This window comes from Gopherus flavomarginatus, chromosome 16 (genome assembly GCF_025201925.1).
Source record: "Gopherus flavomarginatus isolate rGopFla2 chromosome 16, rGopFla2.mat.asm, whole genome shotgun sequence".
Classification (NCBI taxonomy): Eukaryota; Metazoa; Chordata; order Testudines; family Testudinidae; genus Gopherus; species Gopherus flavomarginatus.
In genome coordinates this window covers 4286030-4303604 of record NC_066632.1, presented here as the reverse complement: position 1 = coordinate 4303604, position 17575 = coordinate 4286030, and the positions used below count along the sequence as shown (strand labels likewise).

The 17575-nt window shown below is 57.5% G+C and overlaps 1 long non-coding RNA gene across 1 annotated transcript; it reads right to left on the bottom strand.

Moving 5' to 3' along the window:
* Positions 1 to 172: 172 nt before the first annotated feature.
* Positions 173 to 11268, bottom strand: LOC127035335 (uncharacterized). The gene is made up of 4 exons (XR_007769711.1): positions 11202 to 11268; positions 9699 to 9913; positions 383 to 581; positions 173 to 257 (listed from the first exon to the last, which is right to left on the bottom strand). It is a non-coding gene; the product is annotated as an uncharacterized LOC127035335 (long non-coding RNA).
* Positions 11269 to 17575: the final 6307 nt, after the last annotated feature.

Below are 17575 nucleotides of genomic sequence, written 5' to 3'. Positions count from 1 at the left end.
CACGTGCTTCCTCTCCGGCAGGGCTGGGCTTTCCTGTGTTGCTCTGGTCGCCGCCGGCTGTTTTCCAAGCACTTTAATTTCCTCTTGGATGCCTGCCCTGGGTCAGGTCGTCGCCATCTCCCGAAAGGCTTCCTATTGGGCGGGGTTCTCCTCTGTCCGTCGCAGAAGGAAATCCTGCCTTCCTCTGGCGAGGGCATGGCGGGAAGTCTCACCTTCTTCTAACACGGATATTGCAGCCGCATCGCAGGAAGTCCCACCTTCCTCTGGCAAGAAATCCCGCCTTCCTCTAGTCGGGACATCACAGAAAGTCCCACCTTCCTCTGGCAAAGTCATGGCAGGAAATCCCGCCTTCCTCTAGTCGGGACATCACAGAAAGTCCCACCTTCCTCTGGCAAAGGCATGGCAGGAAATCCCGCCTTCCTCTAGTCGGGACATCACAGAAAGTCCCACCTTCCTCTGGCAAAGTCATGGCAGGAAATCCCGCCTTCCTCTAGTCGGGACATCACAGAAAGTTCCACCTTCCTCCGGCAAGGGCGTTGCAGGAAGTCTCGCCTGCCTTTGGCATGGACGTCACAGGAACGCTGCAGGAAGTCCCGCCTTCCTTTGACATGGGCATTACAGGAAGTCCCACCTCTTCCCTCACCGCCCCCACACACATTTCTCAGCTCACGGAAGGATTATGACGACAATTTGCATGTTATGCTTTGGCCACCTTCCCAGGCTCTGCTACCTGCTCCTCCACTGAAATGGCCCCTCCGCTCCCCGATGCCGGGGAGGAGGGCTGTGATTGGTGGACAGGGGGATGAGGAGGGCGGGGAGAGCGGCAGGTGGTCGAACATGAAGGATGAACCCCAGGCTGCTGGGCAGGAGTGGGGTCCACAGGGACGGCTCAGAGGGGGCTCATCTGTGCCACGAGTGGCTCCTGTTCTCAGATGCTTATGCCCCCCGCGGGGGGGCTGGACTGTGCCTCTCGCCCCGCCCCCCCATGCCCAACTGGCCCTGATAATGTGAATGGTATTTTTGTAATAAATGGTACAGATAATCGACTGGGCTGGCTCTGGGCTGGGGCTGGCTCTGGGGTGGGGCACATGGGCTGGTCCCGGGGGCTTCAGGCAAGGGGCTTTCTTCCCCTCTGCAAGCCCTGCCTTGGTGGTTGCCCTCCAGAGCTCAGGCAGGAGATTGGAGGGGAAGGGAGGTTGAAGGAAGGGGCTGTCGGGGGGGGGATTATTGGAGGATGGAGGGGCTGTGAGCCCAGAGCTGAATGGTGGTGGCGGAGGGGCTAATTCCTAGCTCACGCAGGAGCTGCCTGGCCGCTGTATCCTGGCACAGGATCCTTCCCCACATTCCTCCCGGCTGATAAGGATTCCTCCAGCTGCGTCCTGGGGCCGTGTCCTTGTGCGCTGGGATTGGGATGGGGGGGAGGGAAACTATCCCATCCCTGCCCCCCCCCAACACTGTTAACTAATAGGGGCTATTGTTTTATTCTCCTTTTGACCATACAATCAGCTGATCGGAGGATCCAGAGCTGGGCTAGCAGGAGGCTGCGGGCTGGGACTGAGGGGCCCTGGCAAAGCTTGGGGGGGAGGGGAACCTAGGGGGCTAGGATAGTGGGGGGGGGCTGCTGGTCAGGATTGAGAGGCACCTGCACAGCAGTGGGGTGGAGCGGGGAGCCCAGAGCTAGGATAGCAGGGGGCTGTGGGTCAGGATTGAGGGACACTGGCAGAGCTGGGGGGGATCCCTGGGCTGAGGTAGTAGGGGCTGTGGGTCAGGATTGAGAGGCACTGGTGAAGCTGGGGGGGATCCTAGGGCTGAGGCAGTAGGGGCTGTGGGTTAGGATTGAGGGACACTGGCAGAGCTGGGGGGGATCCCAGGGCTGAGGTAGTAGGGGCTGTGGGTCAGGATTGAGAGGCACTGGTGAGGCTGGGGGGGACCCCAGGGCTGAGGTAGTAGGGGCTGTGGGTCGGGATTGAGGGACACTGGCAGAGCTGGGGGGGATCCCAGGGCTGAGGTGGTAGGGGCTGTGGGTTGGGATTGAGGGACACTGGCAGAGCTGGGGGGGATCCCAGGGCTGAGGTAGTAGGGGCTGTGGGTTAGGATTGAGGGACACTGGCAGAGCTGGGGGGATCCCTGGGCTGAGGTAGTAGGGGCTGTGGGTTAGGATTGAGGGACACTGGCAGAGCTGGGGGGGGGATCCCTGGGCTGAGGTAGTAGGGGCTGTGGGTCGGGATTGAGGGACACTGGTGAAGCTGGGGGGGATCCCAGGGCTGAGGTAGTAGGGGCTGTGGGTTAGGATTGAGAGGCACTGGTGAAGCTGGGGGGGATCCCAGGGCTGAGGTAGTAGGGGCTGTGGGTCGGGATTGAGGGACACTGGCAGAGCTGGGGGGATCCCAGGGCTGAGGTAGTAGGGGCTGTGGGTTAGGATTGAGGGACACTGGCAGAGCTGGGGGGGATCCTATGGCTGAGGTAGTAGGGGCTGTGGGCTGGGATTGAGGGACACTGGTGAAGCTGGGGGGGATCCCAGGGCTGAGGTAGTAGGGGCTGTGGGTCAGGATTGAGGGACACTGGCAGAGCTGGGGGGGATCCCAGGGCTGAGGTAGTAGGGGCTGTGGGTTGGGATTGAGGGACACTGGCAGAGCTGGGGGGGATCCCATGGCTGAGGTAGTAGGGGCTGTGGGCTGGGATTGAGGGACACTGGCAGAGCTGGGGGGGGGGGATCCCAGGGCTGAGGTAGTAGGGGCTGTGGGTTGGGATTGAGGGACACTGGCAGAGCTGGGGGGATCCCTGGGCTGAGGTAGTAGGGGCTGTGGGTTGGGATTGAGAGGCACCGCAGGGCTATGGGATGGAGGGGGGACCCCAGAGCTAGGATAGCAGGGGGCTGTGGGTCAGGATTGAGAGGCACTGCAGGGCTATGGGATGGAGGGGGGATCCCAGAGCTAGGATAGCAGGGGGCTGTGGGTCAGGATTGAGAGGCACCGCAGGGCTATGGGATGGAGGGGGGATCCCAGAGCTAGGATAGCAGGGGGCTGTGGGTCAGGCTTGAGAGGCACTGGTGGGGTTGTTGTACAGCAGAGGGGTGGGAGATGGGATCCAGTAGCACCCTCTGGCTGAAGGTCCCAACCCCAGAGAAAGACACGGCTTAGTTCTCCCCCTAGGCTCCGCCTGGCCCCGTCCTGTCCAAGTAGCTCTGGACACTGTGGTAGGCCTGGCGCTGGGAAACATTCCACGCAAGTCCTTGACCCTAGGAGTGGGGCTGCGATGGGGGAGCGGCCGTGCAGGGGAGGCAGCTGGGCTGATGGGGTTGGGGGCCAGCAGGAGGGCCTGGCCTAGATGAGCTGAGTTCACCAGCTGGGCGCAGGAGAGGGGAGGATCAGGCCCAAGCCATGCCCACAGGTAGCTACTGCAGCCCAGCTGGCCCTGGATGTGGCACCAGCAAGGCCTGTGTGCTAAGGAGACACAGGCATGGTTTGTTCTTGGATGGGAGACCCAAAAAGGCCAACAGTGCCGCTGCTCAGGGGGGTGGGGGATCTTAGTGCCAGCCCCCATGCCCCAGTGTGATGCTAGGGGGTGCTGTGGGACAGGAATGGTGACTCCATAGGGAACACTCTGGGCAGTGGTGCTGTTTGGCTGTTAACCAGCTGCCAGGCCTCACCCCAGAGCTGGCTGCATCTCAGAGCTGGGCGAAGCAGTCACTGCATAGTTCATCAAGGGTTTTGGCCTTTTAAGGAATTCAGGATTGGTATCAGCAGGCCCAATAAACAAATCCCCAGGGGGAATCCATGCAGGCCCCTATCTCCTTCCTCCCACTGTTTCACAACAGCCTCTTGGGGGAGGGCTGCGTGTTCATTTCAAAGCTGCCATGAATGACTCCTTTGTACCCCAGTGGGAACAGGGGCTGTGTGACTCCCAGCGCTAGGCTCATGGGAACAATAGCGGGAGCCATATCTGCTCCTTCGGAGCCCCAGGGCAGATGGGGTAACCAAGCAAAGCCCCACTACCAGCCCTGGAGATAAGGGATAATGAGCCATTTTTACCCCAGGGGAAACTGAGGTACAGGGAGAGGCCACAACCTGACCAGAGTCACGCAGCAGGGCACTGAACAAAGAGTCTTGACTGTCTCTTGCTCTAAGCACTAATCCCCACTCCTTACCCCAGAGCTGGCGATAGAACGCAGGAGTCCTGACTCCTGGCCTCCCCGGCTCCAACGGCTAGACCACGTGGCCCATTCTGTGATCCCACACTGTGGCTTCCAGTGTCTCTGGAAGTCCCTGGCTGCCTGTGGAAGAGGGAGCCAGTCTGGCTGCTGAGGGTGCATGTGTGTGTACACACACACACACACTCTCTCAACCTCATTGTACCATACAAACCATGGCTGTGGCTTCTCCAGGGATCCAGCAGCTTTCTGAGAAGGAGGGATGGTGGTTGAGGGTATCACAATTAGGAGGGGAGATGGTTGCTAAGAGCTGCTATAGAGACATAGGTTCTAATCCCACTGCTTCCACCATGTTGCCAGCTGCTTCAATTGAGAAGCCACTGGCAGGGTAAGAAGCACAGCACCGGACCTGACTGACTTACGAAGAATATGGCTTTGGAGCAAACTCCTCCACTGCTTGCCACTACCCCTGCCCCATAAGAACACACATCATGTCAACAAACACCACCACACACCATGTCTTCAAGTACAGAACACTCGCTCGCACACTAAGAACTTGGAAGACAATGTGCAATGATGCCCCACCACCACCACCTCCGAGGGCTCCCACCGTAACAACAGAAACACTCCAGTAACGACAGCCAGGAGCTCTTTTCTCTTTTAGAAATGTGGCCTTTGCTAAGGAAAAATGGTGGGCTGCCCCCTCACCCTTCCCCCAGGCTAGCTGGGTGAAGCCAGCTCTGGATGGATTCCTGGACGAGGGTGGGGGTAAAACGGACCAGCACTCTGGACCCCAAACCAACACAATTGACGTGAGTTCCCCCTTGGGGATAGCTCCAGAGTGGAAAGAGTCCTGATACCTCCCGCTCGGCCCAAGATAAACAGCGGCCACAGGGACTGACCCAATTCTGGCAGATGCAGTGAAGGTGTGGGGCGGGGGAGCTTTGCACCAGCCAACAGCTGGAGAACAGAGAGGATTGTTGGAGGGGGGAAGGCCTGCGGATCCAGCTGTCCTTAACAAGGTCCAGCTGTTAGCTTGGGGCTCATCAGCTGGGAGAGAAGGGAAGAGGGGAAGCTCCCACTGTGCGGGGGTTGGGGAAGTGCCCACACCCCAGCCACACGTTGCCATGTGTTTGTGGCATTTTCAAGCTAACATTTGAGGAGTGAGTAAATAGGTACAAAGCAGGGCTTATTGGTTGGATCAATTCCCTCGGCAGGGCACAGCCCCGCACACTCAATCCTGGCCAGGGGCACCCGAGGCCGCCAGAAAGGGGCACGTTAATAGACCAGGGTGACTCGATATCAAATACCACCAGGGGCAAGGGCCTGCAAGGAAGGCACTGAACTAGGAGTCAGGCTGCCCGGGTTCTAGCCCCAGCTCTGGGAGGGGAGTGGGGTATAGTGGTTAAAGCAGGGACAGGCTGAATGGTGTTGTGACCATCAGTTCCATCACTCACCTGACTTGTGCCTTTAAGGCCTTGGGTTATGACACACACACACACCCCCCCAGTTTACCAGCTCCTGGCCTGACTCCCACGTGCAGCAAATGGCTGGGTTGGCCCAGCCCTCCCTGCTCTACCAGAATCCTGCCGGGGCTTGTCCTGGGAGAAAGGAACCAACCTGCAAATGGCGGAGGGCGGAGGCTCAAGAATGGAGCCCCAACTCGCCCTGGCAGCAGCCCCCTTCGGGGCTCAGTGTGGGGAGAGAGGGAAAAGTCCTGCAATGGAATTGGAGCTGGGGGCAGAGGTTGTGTCTCCACAGCTCCCTGCCGACTCATGTATTGGGGGGGGGAGGGAAACATGTCTGCCTGCAGTTTTGTGTGCACGCCCCCCCGTGCTGGGGTGTGCGTGCGTTCACCATATGCCGCCATCCCCAACGTACTTGCACCCAGCCCCAGGGCAGATGGATATTAATTTCCTGGTTGTTTTTCCCATTGTGTAACTCAGCTGGCTCTGAACAGGAACAGTCACTTCCCAGCCTGGCGGGTGGCCAGGCCTGGAGGGAGGCTGCCGGGCGGGACCAGAGAGAGCACTTCAGCCTTGTCCCCAGGGCATATCTCGCGGCCCGGGGAGCCCAAACGCTACCTGCGCAGCCCTGCTGGAATGCGCCCGCCTCTGGGGTGGGGTAGGCCAGTTGTTTCCCAGCTGCACCGCACCGCTGCATGGGATGGCTCACCCAGCGCTGAAGTGCAGCCATCTCGGGCGGGGCGCGGCAGCTGGTAACAGTGCACAGCGACACTGCACAGGGGAATAAGCTGGGGCATTTCCCCACCCCTCTGTAGGAATGGGAGTTCAAATTGTGCCAGCCACATCACAGGGCAACCCTTCATGATGACACCAGGCACCGCTGGCTGAACACCCCAGCAGCATGGGGGTCGGGCCTTGTACCCAGCCGCCTCAACAGAGTCTGGCCAGCCAGCGGCTCTGGACGGAGCGGGGGGGCTGCAGGGTGTGTCCTGCCTGGGATGAACTTTCCTGGTGAGCTGGATTGTTTGGATCCAGGGAGAGGGTCAGCCCAGGCCGGCCTTCCTGTCTCCTGGGAGAGGGCCCAGGGAGCTGGATTTGTTTACTGCGTTTCTGGGCCATGGAGTCTGTTCCGAGAGGCAGGGCCCGCCCTTCGCTGGCCCTTTGCATTAACATCACATGCAAAGCTGGGTTTCGGGGCCACCGAGGGGGTGGGCAATGCCAAGAGCCTGGGGCTGCATCTCAGCGTGATCAGAGGTGGGTCAGTGCTCTCACTAGGGGGCACACGATGGAGGGCCAGCAGGGGGTGCTCTTTCTGGACAAGTACTAACAGCCCAGAGTGGGGGGCAGGGCCCCAAGAGGGGGTCGCTCTCACTGGGTAGGGGGGGGAACTGGCAACAGAGGGGAAAGCGTCATTTGCTTTCCACCTTGCACCGCCGGGGCTGTCTCCCTGCCAGGTGGTGGGCAGCCAGGTGAGTGGGGGTGGGGCTGTGTGGTGGACTGAAGGGGGATTTGGGCAGGCGTGTTTAGGAGCTGTGGGGGGAGCTGTGCCTGGAGGAAGATGGGGTGATTTGCTCCTTACCCTCGGCCTGCCCTCACTTGGAGCAGGGCACCCCTGCTGACCACTCAATACAGCGGAGATGGGCCCTTGCCCGCAGCCTACGGCTATAAATAGGGGTTTTCCCCAGAAGCTGGGAGGCTTCCCAGAACTGAGGCCAGGGCCAGAGCCAGTGATAGGGGGAGAGGATAACAACCCAGCTGCCATCATGGGAGGGGGGGAATTGCCCCACCCCGACACTGGTGATGGAGATACAGTAGGGGGCGCTCTCTCCACGCAGGCAGCGCTCCACCTAGTGCAACATTAGGGGGGCATTGTGATGCATGGAGCAAGGTCGGGGCTCAGTAGGGGGCGCTTGGCCCACACAGTCAGTGCTGATCCCAATGCCCCACTCTGTGCGTGTGCATGCACCTCATGACCCTCTGCTGGATGGGCTCAGCATTACCTGACTGCGTGTCATAGCCCCTGTAGTGCTAGTGTCTAAAGGAGATCCTCCCCTACATTCCTCTTCATAGTCAGCATTAGCCAGACTGCGCTGCTGCGCTCCTGGATTGGTGCCATACGGCTGGGAGCCCCTGCCAGCCTCTCCAACTCCCACCCCACCCCGCACTCTCCCCAAACACTCACATGTAGCTGTGAGACTCCCTCCCCGCAGGGACAGGCCCTGCCAGCCCTGGGTCCCTGAGGTGGCAAGAACTGGTTGAACCAAATAAGGGAGAGAAGGGGGGGGGCAGGGAGAGGTCTGGGGGGGCGGTTTACTCTGCAGGCTTGAGGCTAGTGGGAGAGATTAGCAAGGCCTAGAGCACCACCTCCTGGCTGCAAGTGGTATTGCAGATAGAGGGGGGGGTGAAATCTCTCTCACACTCTCTCTGAAATCCTCTTCAAAGCTGAGGCTCTCCATATCTGAACATCTCCTCCCTCCTCGGCAGCCAAACCCAGCCTCTCCCTCTTCTGCACCCCCCAGGAGCCCACATCACTGCTCCTGCCATCACCCCACTCCCTGGGACCTTGCCCCCTCCTTCCCCTTCCTCTGGGGGAATCTGGTACCTGCTCTGGAGGTGATGGGGGACAGATCACGGGACGGAGGGAGGGGGTCCTTGGCTCATACCTGTCCTTTGAAAGGCCAGACAGAGACTTGGGCAGGACTGCTCAGCCCTCAAAATACCCCCAAAGGGGGCTCAAGTTACCCAGAGAGGCGGGTGGATATCACCACTGACCTTCATGTGTCAGGGGACAGGGCTGCTGCTTTCTAGTGGAGAACAGACCTACTGCGGCCGCCAGTAAGGAACCCGTGCGGGCGCTGCCGTGGTGAGTGCTGGGAGCTGCTGGAGCTGAGGGGCTCGGGTTCTGGACCCCCTGCTCTCCAGGCAGATCTGAGGCTTTGGTTTAGATGCTGGGGTCATCCCCCTTGCCGGCTGCCAGCTGGGATCTGTTCTGGGCTGGCTATAGTCACTGGGTGACAGGGCATGGGGCAGCCCTGACTGATCGGGGAGAGCACCCCACTCCCTGTGGCACCGTGCTGGGGTGAGCACAACGCTGGCTGTGAGGGGACAGCACCCCCAGCCTGAGTCGCTCGCACCCATTCAGCAGAAGCCCGGCAGGGACCGTAAGTGGTTGTGACCCCCATACAACAACAGCTGCCCCTCCCTCCTTGTGGGAATCACACACAAACACACATCATGGTGTGGGGCCTCCCTTCACAAATGCTCTGGGGTCAGACTCATTGAAGAAAGTAGAACCGTCCCCCGCACCGCACCTAGAGGGCCCCATTACACAGCAAATGCAGCTGGCTCTCTGCCCACGGATAGACAATCATAGAATCGTAGGACTGGAAGGGACCTCGAGAGATCATCTAGTCCAGTCCCCGGCCCCCATGGCAGGACTAAGTATTATCTCAACCATCCCTGGCAGGTGGCCGTCTAACCTGCTCTTAACAATCGCCAATGATAGAGATTCCACAACCTCCCTAGGCGATTTATTCCAGTGCTTAACCACCGTGACAGACAGGAAGTTTTTTCCTAATGTCCAACCGAAACCTCCCTTGCTGCAATTTAAGCCCATTGCTTCTTGTCCTGTCCTCAGAGGTTAAGAACAATTCTTCTCCCTCCTCCTTGTAACAACTTTTTACCTATTTGAAAACTTTTCTCATGTCCCCTCTCAGTCTTCTCTTCTCCTGACTAAACAAACCCAATTTTTTCAATCTTCCCTCCTGGGTCATGTTTTCTAGACCTTTAATCATTTTTGTCGCTCTTCTCTGGACTCTCTCCAATTTGTCCACCTCCTTCCTGAAAAGTGCCGCCCAGAACTGGACACAATACTCCAGCTGAGGCCAGGGCCGGCCCACAACATTTTGGCATCTGAGGCGGGGAGCTCAAATGACGCCCCCTGGCTAGGGCCAAAACTTTGAAAGGTCTCAATTCTGCCATCCTCCTGTTCTCCTCTCATGGTCCTGCTCTGCTACCTACCCCAATAAAAGGAAAACTAACAACTTAAAATGCCTTGTTCAGAAACGGTTAGTGACGCTTACCTTTCAAACGCCTGAACAAATGTAACGTTGCTTGTCTGCGCAGTAAACACTGGCATTTTCATCTGTTTGAATAGTCAAAGTGCCGCTTTCCGAGCCTTCTTGGTTGCAAAGATTTGAACTGCTTTCTGCTGAAGGGCCACAGTCTGGGCCGGCTCATGCTCTAGTGCAAGGGTGGGCAAACTTTTTGGCCCGAGGGCCACACTGGGGCTGCAAAACTGTATGGAGGGCCAGGTAGGGAAGACTGGGCCCCCTCAAACAGCCTGGCCCCTGCCCCCTATCCAGCCCCTCCCACTTCCCATCCCCTGACTGTCCCCCTCAGAACCCCGACCCATCCAACCCCCCTGCTCCTTGTGCCCTGACCACCCCTTCCTGGGGCCCCTCACCCCAGCCACCCCCCGGGACTCCAGCACCTATTCAACCCCCCTGCTCCCTATCCCCTGACTGCCCCCCTGACCCGTATCCACACCTCTGCCCCCTGACAGGTCCCCCCAGACCCCACTCCTATTCAACCCCCCTGATCCCTGTCCCCTGACTGCCCCCCTGACCCATATCCACACCTCTGCCCCCTGACAGGTCCCCCCGGACCCCACTCCTATTCAACCCCCCACTCCTCATCCACTGACCCCTAGCCACGCCCCCTGACAGGGACCCCACTTCTATTCAACCCCCCTGCTCCTCATCCCCTGACCCCTATCCATACCCCTGCCCTGACAGAGACCCCACTCCTATTCAACGCCCCACTCCTCATCCCTTGACCCCTATCCATACCCACTGACAGGGACCCCACACCTATTCAACACCTCATTTCCCATCCTCTGACCCCTAGCCACACCCCCGCCCCCTGACAGGTCCCCTTGGACCTCACTCCTATTCAACCCCCCGCTCCTCATCCCCTGACCCCTATCCATACCCCCAGACAGGGACCTCACTCCTATTCAACCCCCCACTCCTCATCCCCTGACCCCTAACCACTCCCTCTGACAGGGACCCCACTCTTATTCAACTCCCCCACTCCTCATCCCTTGACCCCTATCCATACCCGCTGACAGGGACCCCACACCTATTCAGCACCTCATTTCCCATCCTCTGACCCCTAGCCACACCTCCACCCCCCGACAGGTCCCCTTGGACCTCACTCCTCTTCAACCCCCCACTCCTCATCCCGACCCCTATCCATACCCCCCGACAGGGACCCCACTTCTATTCAACCCCCCCACTCCTCATCCCCTGACCCCTATCCACACCCCTGCCCTGACAGAGACCCCACTCCTATTCAACCCCTCATTCCCCATCCCCTGACCCCTAGCCACACCCCCACCCCCTGACAGGTCCCCTGGGACCCCAAACCTATTCTATCCCTTGTTCCCCATCCCCTGACCCCTATCCACACCCCCATGCTGACAGGGACTCCCACGCTTATCCAATCCCCCCTCGTTCCCCATCCCCTGACCACCACCCCCCACCTCCACTCCTTATCCAATCCCCCGGCACCAGCCCCCTTACCATGTCGCTCAGAGCAGCATGTCTGGCAGCTGCGAGGCCCAGCCGGAGCCAGACGCACTGCTCAACAACCCCGCCACCCGCGCGGTGGTGTGGGTGCAGGGGAGGGGCTGGGGGCTAGCCTCCCCAGCCAGGAGCTCCGGGGCTGGGCAGGATGGTCCCACACGGGCCATGGTTTGCCCACCTCTGCTCTACTGAGATGGTTGCAAGGCCGACCAGCCTCTCCTGTGTCATTGTGGAGCATAGGTGTGTTTTTATTAACTTCAGCTTGGAGAAGCTGCGTTCTCCACTAGCAACGGGACCCGGAAGTGTTAGAAGTACGCACAGAGCAACAAAAGCATTTGGAAAGAGGGTGGTCATCTTCTTTGTGCACAGAGATTCCAGAACAACCTTTGGAGTTGATCCCGCTGACATGTACCTTGAAAAGGCTTTCAGTTCATCCCCTAAGCCACGCGCATCAATATCGTGCACATCATCACGTGTCAATGCTGTCTCCAGTGCCCTGCATTGCTGGTGTAAGCAGAGCCGGCTCCAGGCATCAGCCCAGTAAGCAGGTTCTTGGGGCGGCCAGCGGAGAGGGGCGGCACATCTGGCTCTTCGGCGGCAATTCAGCCATGGGTCGCTCAGTCCCTCTCGGAGCAAAGGACCAGCCGCCGAATTGCCACCAAAGACTAAAGCGGTGGGGGTAGAGCAGATTGCAATCGCGGCTTTTTTTGGGGGGGGAGAGGGCCTCACTAATTACTATTAATACTCCATTAATCAACAGTAATTAATACCAATTAATCAAGAATCTCCCATCTTAATAAGTGAGCCAGGCCTTGAAAAAGTCCCGGCTCACCCCGGGGTGTCGCTACAGCTCGATGCCCACGAGGTGGCGAGAGGCCCCTAGCCAAAGTTAACCCCTGAGCCAGAGGTGGAACAAAAGCTTTGCAACCACAACCTGTCCTGATTCAGGTGACCCACAGGTCTGGAGGGGAGGAGAGGGGTGGCTAAGGCATCCCCAGCATCAGCTCTGCAACCTCTTCCAAACACTGGGAGGGGACTGCACCCCCAGCCCCTCTGGCTCTTTCCAAACCAATCCCAGATTCTTGTGGCTAGAACCAGAAATACCCCCACACACACACCTAGCTCCTGCTTCTTAGAGCAGGTGCTAATGGCTGAGCAAGGGGCCCACCGGAGGCAAAGCAACCGGATAAAGCTGTGCATCGGTCACTGGCACCAGGGAGACACCGGCACCGCCTGGGTAGGGATGGGCTGTCACTGTGTCTGGGCAGCACCTGGTGCAACAGGGCCCCCCCCCCAATCCCAGTCAGGGTCCGGGAAGTGACTGTTGCTTGGGGGTGGGGGAGGGGGCTTACCCCAGCTGGCATCTATACAATGGTTCCCTGGCTGGACCTGCTGAGATGGGAGGAGAGAGGCCAGGATGTCCCCTCCGCGCCTGGGGAGGCCTCAAGGACAGGCTCACCCCCTCTAAATGCACTATCTGGGGGCAGACCACCACCTCCAGGCCCAAGCAGAGAGCAAAGGTAGATTGTGTCCCAACGCCTGAGACAATGGGGGGGGGAATGCAGCCAGCATCTTCCCCTGTGCCCCCCATCTCACAAAAAACCAAGGGGCCCCCTCCCATCCCCTCAGCCTAGGGACGGCTCATCATGTAACCTGCAGCCTGAGCTCCTCGACCCAGCTTCGCATGAACAAGTGCAAAGGGGGCTTGGTGGAGGGCCAAGGGATGGGGGGAGCAGGGGAGGGGGGGTGTTAAAGTGGGCAAGTGGAGGAAAGAGAGAAAAAGGTCAACAGGGAGGGTGAAGGCAGAATGGATGGGAACAAGAGAGGAGCACGTGACTAGGGGAGGGGCCGGATGGGGGGGGGAGGGGAGGTAGGCGAGGGAACTGGGCTAAACTCCTGGGCTCCGGCCCCCTTCTGCCCTACCCTGGCAGCAGGGAGCATCTTGCCAGTCATGTCAGTCCCATGGAGAACCCCCACACACACATACAGCTGGCTGGCAGGGTCTCAGGCAGGAGGCTCAAAGGGGGGCAGTGAGGCTGGGTCTCAGGATGACCCTCTGCTGCTCAGCAAGGTCCCCTCTGGGAGGTGGGTGTGTGAGCAGGAGCAGAGCGAGAACTCTGCTGGGGAGGGGGGGAGAGGCCCCAGAACCGGCTGAACACACCCCACCCACACTAACAGAGCAAGTCTGAGCGGACCGGGTCAATCAGCACTTTCAAGGTGCCCCCCCTTATATGCCCCTGGGCTCAATGCACTGGGTCAAGCAGCACTTTCAAACTGTTACCCTTATGCTCCCACATTCAGCACATCCCCATCTCCGCTCTCACATCACAATTGTACTGGCAGTAGCCTACTGGATGAGCAAACCCCACAGGATTTCGGGCGCTGCAGGAATCTTTAGCTTAGGTGAAAGAAGCGTTGCTGCAGAGTGAATGGGGGAAGCTAAAAACAAAAAAGGGAGAGAGAAGCAACAACTTAACCCTAGAAGTTATTTATTGAATAACATAACATACATTATTAAGGGTTAATACCTACAGTAGAAAGGAAAACAGAGCGAGAGAGATGGGATCTCACTGCTCCCTGAAGCTTGAACTGGTCGGGGTTCCCAGGTGATGGTGGTCACTCAGGGTCCTGAGTGCTGGAGACAGGCAGACAGATCCCCCAGCACCATCAGTCAGGAGAAGATGGAGTCCCAGCGGAACTGATGCATCTGATGGAACTGATGGAAGCATCACAACACAGACGGGAGGGTGAGTTGGGATTTTTGTAGAGAAAATACAATGGCTCAAGGGAGAACACTAGATTTGTTTATAGGGAAACTGATCACTCAAGGGTTTGCTTTAGGCCAGACAATAGGAGCTGATCACTCTTGGCTATGGGTGGTGGTTTCTTCCAAGGAGCTCACAATGCAACTAGGCGGCTTCTGCATTTTGCATATCAATCAAGGATTCATTACTGGAATTGGTCTGATCACTACTGAGCTGGGTGTGCAGGCATAGGTTCATTAACATCTGGAGCAGAGATTCCCATGATGCAGTGCGTCCCAGCGTTTCTGGTCCCAGAATTCAGTGCGGTTCGAGCCTTGGAATCTCTGCTCTCCATTCTGCGTGCCAATGGAGGTGTCTTAATCTTGTCACCCTTGTCAGGAGGGGTCTAGGTGTGTCTCCCAACGCCCTTCATTGCTCTCTGCAAGTCTTTTCTCTAATGGGTGGTGGTTTGAACAGAGGCTGGGGGAGGGGGTATCTTTCACGAGTCAGGCTGGATACGGCGCTCTGGTTCCCCAAGAACACAGGGCTGACGGGTGGTAGCCTGGGGATCCTAGAGGGATCAGAAGACCTCATTGCTGATGAATTGGTGTCCCATTACCCAGGGTATAAATTGGATTGCTGGGTTCTCTCAATTCCAACCTGGGCTGCCTTTTACACAGCTACGCTACCACTCCTGGTCTGCTCACACCCAGCCGCCAGCATGTAAATCACTCCCAGCGATTGTGCATGAATGCTCCAGCCAGCCACTGGCCCAAATCCTGTTCTCCCCAGTGGAGTTTCTCCAAACACTTCAATTCAAACACACTGGTTTAGAGAACACAGCAAAGCAAATGTACTGACTACAGAGAGACGGATTTTAAGGGATTACAGGCAACAAGGCATGGAAATCAGGATTGGTTACAAAGAAATAAAAGGTGAAGTGCAGCTAATACCAAACTTAAAGCAAAGAACTCTCTTATCATCAGTTATAATAGCTTTAGTCAAACTGGCTGAATCTTACAGGCAGGATCTCCCCTGCCCCAGTACTGCTTCTTTTCTTCATCAAGTGTTGTCTACACCACTGGTAAACAGATAATTTGGGCTGATTGCTTTCTCCTCTTAACGCCCTCTCAAGAAACACCTCCAGCTGAGGTTCATGAGACAGAAAGCCTGAGTGGAGGGGAATTCCCAGCTGTTTCTTTGTCCAAATGTATATTTTCCTGCTCACACCCCCTTTCCTGCCAAAGAATGGCCACTTAACCAGGTGATGGTCCCCTGAGTTTCACTGATACAGGCTGAGGCCTGAGCCAGCTTTTGTCTCTAGGAACTGATTTGTCCTTGCTTGGGACCTGTCTGAGGCCACATCTACACTAGCACTTATGTCGGCAAAACTTTTTTTGCTCAGGGTTGTGAAAAAAACACCCCCCTGAGTAACATAAGTTTTGCCGGCATAAGGGCTCATGTACACAGCACTATGTCGGAGGGAGACGCTCTCCCACCAACATAGCTGCTGCCGCTCGTTGAGCTGGTTTTATTATGTCAATGGAAGAGCTCTCTCCCATGGGCATAACACGGCTACACGATACAGCTGTGCCACCGGAAGCCTGTTAGTGTAGACGTGGCCTCAGTACTATCATACAGTGGAACTCTACATCTTTACACCCAACGCTGCCACGCATATTTCATCAATACAATAATGATCAGCAAATTATGAGTTTTCAGATGATACCTCACGAGGCATATTTTGTACAAAATTCATCACCTCTCTATGAAAGGGGTGAACGCAGGGGGTACAGACTGTCACAATTAGTACCTTCAGAGATGCAAGGGCACAGAGCAATTCCAAAGCTGCTGCACTTGTCTGGTTTTAACGGATACTGTCACTCAGCTGTGATTTCTGAGGCTTCCACTTGGGGTGTGCAGGGTAATCAGGAGGGGAAACTCCCACCATTTAACACCCGAGGACACAGCAAGGGCTCATTTGTAGCAACCAGGCTGAGGATGGTGCTGGAGTACAGCTGTAATCATTTGGAACTGTGTGGTTTAGCCTTTAATTTCCACCCACATAAAGGCATGAGAGGCCTTCCCCTCTAGGAGGCACTGGCTGAGCTCCTGCGCCAGCCCCAGGTTGGAGGGATATGCAGGCAAGGGATGGGATCTGGGGTCTTTCCCCTGTAGGGGGCACTAGCTCTGATTTAGATTCTGGGCAGGGGATTGGTTGGCTCGGGGGGGGGCTGGGAATGGGATCTGGGGCCTTTCTCCTATAAGGTTTCAGAGTGGTAGCTGTGTTAATCTGTGTCAGCAAAAACAATGAGGAGTCCTTCTGGTACCTTAGAGACTAAGGCCTTGGCTACTCTGGCGTTTTACAGCGCTGCAACTTTCTCACTCAGGGGTGTGAAAAAACACACCCCTGAGTGCAGCAAGTTACAGCGCTGCAAAGTGCCAGTGTAAACAGTGCCCCAGTGCTGGGAGCGTGGCAAGCTAATCCCCATGGGAAAGTGGAGTACCTGCAGCGCTGGGAATAGATACATCTTCCTACTGCATTTTCCATGAAGTGGGTTTTAGCCCACGAAAGCTTCTGCCCAAATAAATTTGTTAGTCTCTAAGGTGCCACAAGGACCCCTCGTTGTTTCTCCTCTAAGGGGCACCAGTTCCTTTCTCTCCCACACAGGTGAGGCTGATCTAGATGAACCTATCCCCTAACCTGGAGCAACAGGTGTGGCCTAGATAGGTCCCTTCCTGGTCTGATCTTCCTGGCAAGGCTAACGGTGAAGGAGTGGGGTCATCAGCACTCCCCAGTGTGCAGGATACATCCGGTCCCAGCATTTGGACTGTTCCCCTGGGACGTATCACTTCCCTCCTGAGCCCTGTACTCAGGGAAACCTGGTACTTTTGGCCTACTTCCCCTGTGCTCCACCCTGGTCTGTTACCCTACAGCACCTCATCTTTCCTGCTTGGCACCCCCTGCACCCTGTTTTCCAGCTCAGCCTTATAGGAGCTTCCTCTATTTTTTTTCCACCTCTCTCCCCCCTCACACTGCAGACCCCCACCTCCCCCTTCAGTAAGTCCCAAGCAAACCTTAATAAACCCCACTTTCATCTGTGGGGTAAGCAGAGCACGTCTTTCTTCCAGGGTGGGTGGAGTCTTGGGTGAGCCCAGGCTGGGGATGCAGAGTGCATGGGGTTATTGGGGTGTATGCTGAAGCTGGGGGAGGGGGTACTGAGATGGGGTGCACGGAGAGGGGATGCAGGGTGGTGCTGAAGTTGCAGGTTTGGAGAATTGGGGGAGGGCAAGGTGCTTGCAGACCGTGCAGAAAGGTGCAGGTGAGAGTGCTGCCTCTGAGTGCTGGGGCAGTTTGGGGTGCAGAAGGCAGGTCCTGGGAACGCAGGAGCTATTAAGGACACAGGAGAGGTTAAGGACACCGGTTGCAGGAGCACGGGGGGCCGATGCACGCGTGGGTGCAGGACGCATAAGGGACTGGAGCAGGGATACGCAGGCTGCATGGAGAGGGGCTCCGGGGCGCACTGAAATTGGGGTGCAGCTACAGGCGCACGCAGCGAGATGGGCGGGGGGAGGGGGAGCCGGGCAGCTCCAGCCCATGCGCAAATTGCGCATCGGCTCTCGCTG